A 1029-nucleotide genomic window follows, 5' to 3' on the forward strand; every position below is an offset into this window, starting at 1 on the left:
TATAAGAACACCTACAGTTACACTTATAATTAAAAAGTAATTAAAACTTGTAAAATATGGTTAAGCACATTTGCCGATGAACAATTACTTAAGTATCGACTTGACTTGAAAATCTCGCTTATACATACATACGTATCTACTGGTATAAGCTTATGTAGCTAATTGTGTAAAGTAACGCCATTGACATGACATAAAAGTGTTGCCTTTGATATATTGAACAGTAACACGTGGTGGCAATATTGAATAATAGACAAACCTGATAGCTGACTTACATGATCATGCATATGTACATTGGTACATATGTAGGTAGCATTCATTACGGCAACCCTATCGAAATAATGTACGATATTATGGCATGCAAATTTTACCTGTTTTACTCTATTAAAAGTACATACAGCTAAATATTGTTTTTACTTGCATTCAAAAATATGGATACAGATTTTATGTACAAATGTATATAATAATTGACGCCTTATTCGTGCCTCTAGATACTAGTCAATCATGACAGATATTGAGTACTTGAATCCATTTTTGATAGTCATGGAGAACTCGGAATTATGTTTCCGATCTTACTTTGAGAAGTTATCTAGAGTTCCCTTGTGAGCCATGGTCTGACGTTATTAAAGAATGTAGAACAGTTTTAGTTTGTATGCGTAATCAGACTATAAGGCTTAACTTTTTTCTTTCCCCAACTGTTTAACCATTGCGGCTTTATTTAGTGTGTCCCACCAACTAAGGACACCATGCAATAAAATTGGTTGAATTGCAGCCAGAAGCCAATTTTCGAAGAGACCCCAGGCAATGGTTTAACAACAATATAATGCTACCGAGACATTTTTTACGGCTTACAGGAAAGCTAATGGCCTTTTCTTTTCTGAAACAAATTTTACCTTCTTACGTATTGCCCACTTGGAACAAATACTAAGGAGAGGGCAATGAAAAGGCAACTTTTTTGCAGAAAAGAAAACGCCATAACTTCATAATTTCGATTGTTATCAATATTTTTATCGATTTTCTAATCGTTTTTTT

The 1029-nt window shown here is 33.4% G+C and overlaps 1 protein-coding gene across 12 annotated transcripts in view; it reads right to left on the minus strand.

Moving 5' to 3' along the window:
- LOC118745751 (TLD domain-containing protein 2) overlaps positions 1-1029 on the minus strand; it is a 321509-nt gene that overhangs the window by 87248 nt on the left and 233232 nt on the right. The gene's annotated exons all lie outside the window — the stretch shown is intronic.

The sequence above is a fragment of the Rhagoletis pomonella genome, unplaced genomic scaffold, assembly GCF_013731165.1.
Source record: "Rhagoletis pomonella isolate Grant_MI unplaced genomic scaffold, Rhpom_1.0 Rhpom_scaffold_00001, whole genome shotgun sequence".
In the NCBI taxonomy this organism is placed as follows: Eukaryota; Metazoa; Arthropoda; class Insecta; order Diptera; family Tephritidae; genus Rhagoletis; species Rhagoletis pomonella.